The sequence below is a fragment of the Triticum aestivum genome, chromosome 1B, assembly GCF_018294505.1.
Source record: "Triticum aestivum cultivar Chinese Spring chromosome 1B, IWGSC CS RefSeq v2.1, whole genome shotgun sequence".
NCBI lineage: Eukaryota > Viridiplantae > Streptophyta > Magnoliopsida > Poales > Poaceae > Triticum > Triticum aestivum.
Window position 1 is genome coordinate 38,133,113 of NC_057795.1, and position 9,552 is coordinate 38,142,664.

A 9,552-nucleotide genomic window follows, 5' to 3' on the forward strand; every position below is an offset into this window, starting at 1 on the left:
ATGAATTCTTTTATATGATTGAGTTATCTTTGCAAGTCTCTTCGAATTATCAGTTTGGTTTGGCCTACTAGATTGATCTTTCTTGCCATGGGAGAAGTGCTTAGCTTTGGGTTCAATCTTGCGGTGTTCTTACCAGTGACAGAAAGGGTTGCAAGACACATATTGTATTGTTGCCATCGAGGATAACAAGATGGGGGTTATATCATATTGCTTGAGTTTATCCCTCTACATCATGTCATCTTGCTTAATGCGTTACTATGTTCTTATGAACTTAACACTCTAGGGGCATGTTGGATAGCGGTCGATGTGTGGAGTAATAGTAGTAGATGCAGGAAGGAGTCGGTCTACTTGTTATAGATGTGATGCCTATATACATGATCATGCCTAGATAACATCATAATTATTCGCTTTTATATCAATTTCTTGACAGTAATTTGTTCACCCACCGTAAAACTTATGCTCTCGAGAGAAGCCTCTAGTGAAACCTATGGCCCCCGGGTCTATCTCCTATCATATTTGCTTTCAATCTACTTTTATTTGCATCTTTATTTTCTGCATCTATATTACAAAATACAAAAAATATATTTATCTTATCATACCATCTCTATCAGATCTCACTTTCGCAAGTGGACGTGAAGGGATTGACAACCCCTTTATCGCGTTAGTTGCGAGTTCTTTGTTTGTTTGTGTAGGTTCGTGGGACTTGTTGAGGGGCCTCCTACTGGATTGATACCTTGGTTCTTAAAAACTGAGGGAAATACTTAAGCTACTGTGCTGCATCACCCTCTCCTCTTCGAGGAAAACCAACGCAAGCTCAAGACGTAGCTTCCATCGGCTAAATCTGCAAACACAGTATCACCTGCTCCACCAGCTGCAGCATCCGTTCAATTGTACCAGCATCTCAACTAGTTACTCATTCGTTTGCTCCGGAACTGGCCAGTTCCCAAGCTGCCTTCACACCTAACACTACTTCTGAAGCACTGCTGACACAACAGGACTTGGCAAGTTCAGATGAACCTCATGAGCATCAACACCAAGACGGTACCTGACTGAATCAAGTTGCAGTTGCATGCTCCTTTATATGTACTCTCACAGTTTGATGTACATAACACTTTCCACATTCGTTCTTGAACTAGCACCACGGCGCAAGCGGAAACAGACATCAGGGATAATGCTTGACAGATTAACAAAATCTAAAGGAGGAAGAATGGAGATCCATTTTGAGGTAGGTTTAAAAAGGCCACGTGATGCTACGGAGTCAGCCAAGTTAGTATCAGAGGCAGCCGTTGCCGTTAGGTGTCATGCACGTATCCTCCCAACGTGGATCCGGTACAGGAATGAGAAAGACAATACTCAGTTTAACACCTTCCTTGACCATTTATCCGATTCATCGCAATTAGTAATATTGTCTTGCTCTATCCCATACTTTATAGCTTCCTCCTAATAAGACTCACATTCTTTTTTCAACAGATGAGGTTCAAGTTGGATCCAAAAGATGATGCAACTAAACAAGCATGCACTCATGTTTTCCAGTCTACTCTGCGACAGTATCGGTACCACCTTAGAAAATCTCACTTTGAAGGCAAGGCTAACAATGAAATCGCCCAAACATCTCCAGTGGAATATATTATAGATGAAGACTGGACAACCCTCATTAAACATTGGTCTGATCCAAAGTATCAGGTAGGCTATATGTATTTGATCAGACCACATATTGAACATGTATTTATGTATGTGCCTTACAAGTGTATCTTGTTCTAGGCTAACTGTTTGAAGAACAAAACAAACCGTTCTAAAGTGAAATTCCAACAGACAACAAGATCTCGTAGCTATATTGCACACTGCGAGGCTCTTGTAAATAGCTGCTACTTCCTTCTTTTTTGTGTGCCATATTATCGTATCTATATTGAGTTGTTCCAAATACAGAGGAAAGCACGTGCGGACCAAAAAGAACCTGTACCGAATGCAGTGCAAATCTTCAAGGATTGACACACCAGCAAGATGAAGGGCATGAGCACACCAGTTCAAGCCGCTGTTATAAGTCCTTACTCCTCCTGCCTTGAACTAATTGGTACTGTGATGTGTTCATTTAACTACTTGGTTTGCAGCCAATGTTAGTTACTCTGTTCACTTCTATACACAGTTGTCTTAACGTATCATTTCACCTTACATGGTTTAAATAAGATGAAGGATATTCTTTTGGTCTTGACCTATAATCTAGTTGTTATGTTCACGTGCGCACACAATGATAAAATAGCCTGTTTGTTTTATATCTGTTTGCCCATGATATGAATGATGTCATACTATGTTCATCCTACTTTAAACCATGTCTCTTTATCCTTAGATGTTAACAAATGTGAGGAAATAGACAATACAGTAGGCATGCTACATGGACATATGTTCCGTAAGTGATTTTATTATGTAGTTGGCACTACAATACATGCTAATGTATTACAGTAGTTCACCAAATTAAGTTATGTATAAACATTTAACCTACTTTGTTTTTTTGTCTCATTAGTAAATTATCTGGTACACTAATCTACAAGTTCAAACTTTCAGGAAGCTATGGAACAAATGATTGAACAACAACAACCACCTGAAGGTGACGAGGCTACGACAGGCACAATGTCACCTCTTGCTGCAGTGCGTCAGTATCTCTCCACTAACAGTGCAAAAAGCACCTTCCTGCGTAATTCTGGGTTGGTTGTCAAGGTAACCTCGTCCAAATCGCCTTCTGAACAAAATCTTCCTGCTAGACAGAGTGATATATCTGTGCTCCAGACACAGGTACAATCCCTAATGGACGTTGTCTCAGAAACAAGAATAGTGGTTGTGAAATGTCGTCAAGATATGAATTGTTTTGAAACCAGACTATCAGACATTCGCTTCGTTGTTCAAGAGCAATGGCGGAAAAAAGGTGGAGATCATGCTGTTCCATCAGATTCTATAGCCTGAAACATTAGCACTCAGGTCAAATGATATGTGCTTCTATACATCTGATGGTGCTTTTATCTGGAAGGACTGTAAACTTTATGCCAATAGGCCTTTTGTTGTATGGTTGGAATTTATTTTGTTGTGATACAACATTTATGATGCTGCCACAGGCTGCAGTAATTACGACGCTATTTTTAATGTATTCGGCCGAAAGCTTCGTAGGAGCCCAACATGCCAACATTCGTCGGGCCCATTCCAATTGGGCTAAAAACGATTACGGGCCGAAATTGGCATGTAGCCCACTAAAAATATCTGGGACTAAATCAACATAAGCTTTCATATTTTTCTGGTAAGCCTGTGCCCATAGTGGGCCTTTAACAAGCCTACACATAATTTGGGCCCTCAGTAAAATTAGGCCTTTTACAGGTGTAAATATGTCGAGCCCATACAAAACATGGGCCTTTAATAGACCGAAAGTGAGATTGGGCCCTGATTGTGCCAAATAACCCACTGGACTTAGCAGGCTGAAATGGTGGCCCATTTTACGATGCGGATCTTTGACAGGCCAAAATTCGGACGGGCCGTAAATGCACCGACCTAATACACGGGCCTTTAACGGGCCAGAACTTTGGTCGGGCTAGATTATCGCCATTTTTATATGGGCCGTTAATGGGCCCGATATGACGTTGGGCCACATATGGCCCATGGTTTATGTCCGGCGCTAATAAGCCGGAAATGACAACAGGCCGAAAGTGGCCCAAATCTATAGTGGGCCTCTAACAGGCTAAATGTCAGACATGGCCGAATATGACCCAAATCCTTTATGGTCGTTTATGGGCCGAAAGTTTTGATGGCATGTAAATGGGCCCAAATGAAGCCGGACCTTTAACAGGCCGGAAATACACCGGGCCATAATTCGGCCCAATTACTTAGCGGATAGTTAACGGGCCAGAAGTGACCATGGGCCGCATTGATGAAAAGTTTAGGACAGACCGTTGACGGGCCAATTTGACAGAGAATGTTGGGCCTTTAGCTGGGCCGGCCCATTATGGTCTGCAGAATCTTGTGGGCCTTTAGCTGGGCCGGCCCATTGTGGTACGCACAATCTTGTGGGCCTTTAGCTGGGCCGGCCCATTATGGTCTGCAAATTCGTGTGGGCCTTTAGCTGGGACGGCCCATTATGGTCCGCTAAATTTTGTGGGTCTTTAGCTGGGCCGGCCCATTATGGCCTGCTAAATCTTATGGGCCTTCGGTTGGGCCGGCCCATTTAAACTTTGTGGGCCACTTTTGGGCCGGTCCACGTGTCAACATATCATAGGTCATCTTGAGCGTCGGATGAGTGACACCTGTGCCAACGCGGAGCTGACGTGTGGATCCGTCAGCCAACGAGAATTTTACACGTGGAAAATCAGCATTGGTCGTGGCTGTTAACGGGTTATCGGATCTAAAATCCGACCCGATAGCTTAACAGCGTTCCGTTATGGTGGATGCCATGTGTCGGTCACCCTTGACGAAAGCACTTCTGTGACGCGCGATTTATCGTCATGGAAGTGGACACTTCCGTGATGATAATTTTGGTAATGTCATGGAACACTTCTATGACAACACAGGTATGAGTATCTTGATTCTGTCATAAATTTGTCATGGATGTACATGCATGACAGAAAACGCGACCTACTATGACAAACACGTATCATCACGGAAGTGTATTTTTTTGTAGTGCATGGTAGTGAAATTCCGGTTTTCTCTTTCGACATTCTTAGCCCATCTGACACGAAACATCGTCGTGTTGTGTAGTCCAGAGTAGTCAAGCTCCCAGATCTCCTCGACCCTTCCATAAAATCGTTCAGTTGCGCTGTTGTCGCTGCCGATCATGCATTCCATCGTTACCCCTAGGTTCTGATCATCACTGTCCATATCTTTGGCCTCCGTGTAGAACGTGTATCTGTTGATATCGTATGCCTGATAGGTTATGAAGTTGGGAGAGGGGCCATGCCTGATAGGTTAGCTGCTGAGACGTTGTATCATCCATGCACCGCGTGCATCCGCAATATCCATGGCACACCTAGCCTGCGACATATCCGTAACCGAGATAGTCGTGCACCGTCGTGATCAGCACGTCTCTCATGTAGAAATACTCGCTTTTGCTGGCGTCCCATGTCTTGGCCGGTGTTTTTCATAACGTGTCTAAATCCTCTTGAAGTAGCCCCAGATACTAATTAATATTATTTCCTGGTTTTTTCGGCCCTTGAATCGACATGCTCATGTGAATGTACTTCGACTTCATGTCCAACCAGGGGGAGGTTGTACATCCATACAAACACGGGCCATGTGCTATGGTTGGTGTTCTGGTTGCCAAATGGATTCATGCCATCGGTACACGCACCGAGCCCGATATTCCTTGAATCGCATTCGAAATACCGATAGAAGCTGTTCAATGCTCTCCACTGGCTTCCATCCTTGACGTGTCTCAGCTTCGGATCATCTCCATCATCGTGCTTCTTCCTCTCCGTGTGCTAGCGCATTAGCTTTGCTTCCTTTGGATCTAAGAACTACCGCTTGAGAAGGGGAGTGATCGGTAAGTACCATACAAATTTCTGGGGTCATTTCTTCCCGGCCTTCTTGTATCGAGAAGCATTGCACACCGGACAACTTGTTTTCCCCGCGTGCTCCTTCCGATAAATTATGCAATCATTGATGCATGCATGGTATCTAACGTGCGGCAGATCAAGAGGACACACGATCTTCTTGGCCTCATCAACACTAGTAGGACATAGATTCCCCGCGGGAAGACATCCTTTAGGTACTTGAGATGCTCATCGAGGCTAGTGTGGGTCCATTTGTTTTTAGCCTTCGTCTTTAGGAGTTGGAGCGTGAAACTCAAGCGGGTCACCTCAGGATTGCAACCATCATACAACGGAGTGTTCGAGTCTACCACCAGTTGCTCCAGCTTAGCCTCCTCTCTAAAAGCAGCTCTCTCAATACTCGTCTCCTTGCGAAGCAGTGCTTGAACATGAGGGTCCCGCACGATTGGACTTAGTACCGATGAACTCTGTTGCGTGGAGTCCACGTTCTCTCCGCAGCCATGTCCGACCCCTTCTCCTCCGCCATGTCCGGCCCCTTCTCCGCCGCCATGTCCGGCCTCTTCCCCACCGCCATAATCAATCATCTCTTTGTCTTGCCCCGTGTCGTCATTGCCTGCCCCGTCGGCGTCCTCAACATCGTCATCTTCATCTTCAATTATCCACCGAGTATAGCCATCCATGAAACCAGTCATGAGCAGGTGCGCTTCGACACGACCATCATCATGGGGGTCAAGCCAAACTATTCCTTTGCATTTTCGACACGGATATAAAACCTCTGTCCGGTTATTTTCTTTCATGTCCTGCACCGCCGACCGCAACCACCTGTCCACCATCGTTCCACTAACCATCGTGAACGTCTGCACGGTAATAATAAATAAATTGATTATAAAAATGGATGCATGCATCAAAGTCATACAAAAATTTGGCATGACCTTCCCTAAAAATAGGACATATATATATCTAGAGTTTGCCCGGAATTCGCCAAAACGGAAATAAATCGACATTTCGGCAAAACATAGGCAACTAAAAAGCACAATTTGGTGTCAACTCATGCCACACACACAATTTTCATCATATCTCCCAATTATCATATCGCACACACATAAACATATTTCCATTTTGCAAAAGCATGAAATTTTAATCACCTCTATCTCGAGGTCGAGCACACGGTGGAGATGATGATGTAGGGAGATCGAAAGTGCACAAAGCTCTTCTTGACAAAGATAGATCTAGTTAGGGGGAAAATAGGTCATTTAACTAAATGCTACATCTACCTAGCTAGCTTATTTGGGAGGAGACAACTTCAACTAGTGGAGGGGGAAGGAAAAAGAGAAAGGAGATGTATTAATGGAGGTGGTGTAGTTAGCTAGGAGTAATGAAGAGAGAGAAAGGTAGGTAGAAGAGGGAGAGTAACAGGGGAGAAGTATTGAGGGAGAAGAAGAGTGAGAGAGGGAGGATGTGGGAGGTAGGGGAAAGGGAAGATAGGAGATGGGGGAGGGGAGGACGGGTGGGGAAATGTGGTGGGTTGGTGCGGCTTAGCAGTAGTGCATGACGTAAAATGCGTTGCTGATAAGAAAGTAGCAGTAGCGTGCATTCCACACACGTGATACTACTAAGTGGGACCAACATTGTGCCCAATTTGAAAATTAGCAGCAACAACCTCAAAAAAGGGCGCTAATATAGCTTTAGTAGTAGCGCGTGTCGTGACAATGCGCTGCTGATAAATGTAGGTTGGTGGACACTGTCGCTCGATATTTGTAGCAGCGCGGGTTGTTCCACGCGCACTACTGCTAACGTCGTGTCAGTAGCGAGTTTTGCATGCCTGCGCTATTGCTAATTAGCAGTAGCGCTTCTTTTTAAGCCGTGCTGCTGCTAAGATTCTGTGTATAAGGTTTTCCCTAGTAGTGATAGTCAATTTGGTATTATGAATCAGCACATAATATGTTCCTCAAATGGCCTTCACTTTTTGTTGTGTATTTGAAAAAGAATTCTAGATCTGCTTTTTCTTTGCTATCATATAGGTCAGCAAATATCTAACATCACTGCCTTCTATCTTGTTCTTCTTTTGGATTGAAATATGGTTATATGGGTCGCGATCTATAAATCCAAGCTTGTCGGGACCCCCAACATTCTTCTCTCTTACATTCATAATCGGATGTGTTCGAAGTCCACCTCGATGACATCGGCCTTTTGCACGTCAGTCATTTTACGATGAGCTGATACGTCTCCAACGTATCTATAATTTTTTATTTTTCCATGCTATTATATAACACGTTTTGGATGTTTATGGGCTTTACTTTACACTTTTATATCATTTTTGGGACTAACCTACTAACTAGAGGCCTAGCCCGAATTGCTGTTTTTTTCCTATTTCAGTGTTTCGAAAGAAAGGAATATCAAACGGAGTCCAAATGGAATGAAACCTTCAGGAGCGATCTTTTTGGAACAAACGTGATCCAGGGGACTTGGAGTGGATGTCAAGCAACAGAGGAGGTGGCCACGAGGGTGCCCGGCGCGCCCCCTGGAGGTGGGCGCGCCCCCACCCTTGTGGGCCCCTCAAGCTTCTACCGACCTACTTCTTCCTCCTATATATACCCATGTACCCCGAAAACATCCAGGAGCACCACGAAAAACTATTTCCACCGCCGCAACCTTCTGTATCCACGAGATCCCATCTTGGAGCCTTTGTCGGCGCTCCGCCGGAGGGGGAATCGACCACGGAGGGCCTCTACATCATCTCTAAGGCCCTTCCGATGAGTTGTGAGTAGTTTACCACAGACCTTCGGGCCATGGTTATTATCTAGATGGCTTCTTCTCTCTCCTTGAATCTCAATACAAAGTTCTCCTCGATCTTCTTGGAGATCTATTCGATGTAACTCTTTTTGCGGTGTGCTTGTCGAGATCCGATGAATTGTGGGTTTATGATCAAGTTTATCTATGAGAAATATTTGAATCTCCTATGAATTCTTTTATGTGTGATTAAGTTATCTTTGCAAGTCTCTTCGAATTATCAGTTTGGGTTGGCCTACTAGATTGATCTTTCTTGCAATGGGAGAAGTGCTTAGCTTTGGGTTCAATCTTGTGGTGTCCTTTCCCAGTGATAGCAGGGGCAGCAAGGCACATATTGTATTGTTGCCATCGAGGATAAAAAATGGGGTTTATATCATATTGCATAAATTTATCCATCTACATCACGTCATCTTTCTTAATGAGTTACTCTGTTCTTCATGAACTTAATACTCTAGATGCATGCAGGAGTCGGTCGATGTGTGGAGTAATAGTAGTAGATGTAGGCAGGAGTCGGTCTACTTGTCACGGACGTGATGCCTATATACATGATCATGCCTACATAATGTCATAACTATGTGCTTTTCTATCAATTGCTCGACAGTAATTTGTTCACCCACCGTAATATTTATGCTATCTTTAGAGAAGCCACTAGTGAAACCTATGGCCCCCGGGTCTATCTTTTATCATATAAGTTAACCATCTACTTTTATTTGCATCTTTACTTTTCCAATCTATATCACAAAAAAACCAAAAATATTTATCTTATCATATTATCTCTATCAGATCTCACTTTCGCAAGTGGCTGTGAAGGGATTGACAACCCCTTTTTGCGTTGGTTGCGAGGTTCTTGTTCGTTTGTGTAGGTGCGTGGGACTTTTGAGGAGCCTCCTACTGGATTAATACCTTGGTTCTCAAAAACTGAGGGAAATACTTACACTACTTTGCTGCATCATCCTTTCCTCTTCAAGGAAAACCAACGCAAGCTCAAGACGTAGCAAGAAGAATTTCTGGCGCCGTTGCCAGGGAGGTCTTCGCTCAAGTCAAGACATACCAAGTACCCATCACAAACTCATCTCCCTCGCATTACATTATTTGCCATTTGCCTCTCGTTTTCCTCTCCCCCACTTCACCCTTGCCGTTTTATTCGCCCTTTGTTTCCCAATCTTCCCTCTTCTCGGCTTGTCTTCTTGTTTGCCTGTTTTCCCTTATGGCTTTGCCTAAGAATACCGACCTTCATCTTTGA